Raw genomic sequence first — 320 nt, forward strand, 5'->3', positions numbered from 1 at the left:
TTCTAATTTTCTTTGTAATTCATTGTCATTGAAGCCGAAGTCTATTATGTGTTTTATTAACACTGCTGCACGCTGAACGTTTTTAGGTTATCTATGTTTAGCTTAAAAGGGTAGTGCAACACGGGATGCAGTTCATTTTGTCAATTACTTCTTTAAACTCTTGCTTCTAAGCATAGCTTACCTTTGCTTCCAACAAGGAGGGGGTCATGATTAGAATGGTAATGCTGATCATTTGTTTATTGCCTTGGGGGAGAAAACGAAAACAGAAAGCAAAACAAAAGGCATTAGCTCCCTCCACCCTTTAAAAGAGAAGACAAAGG

At 37.5% G+C, this 320-nt stretch overlaps 1 protein-coding gene across 1 annotated transcript in view; it reads left to right on the forward strand.

Moving 5' to 3' along the window:
• LOC119594807 (basement membrane-specific heparan sulfate proteoglycan core protein-like) overlaps positions 1-320 on the forward strand; it is a gene marked incomplete at its 5' end in the record, with an annotated part of 219,836 nt that overhangs the window by 58,624 nt on the left and 160,892 nt on the right.

The sequence above is a fragment of the Penaeus monodon genome, chromosome 34 (genome assembly GCF_015228065.2).
Source record: "Penaeus monodon isolate SGIC_2016 chromosome 34, NSTDA_Pmon_1, whole genome shotgun sequence".
Lineage (NCBI taxonomy): Eukaryota > Metazoa > Arthropoda > Malacostraca > Decapoda > Penaeidae > Penaeus > Penaeus monodon.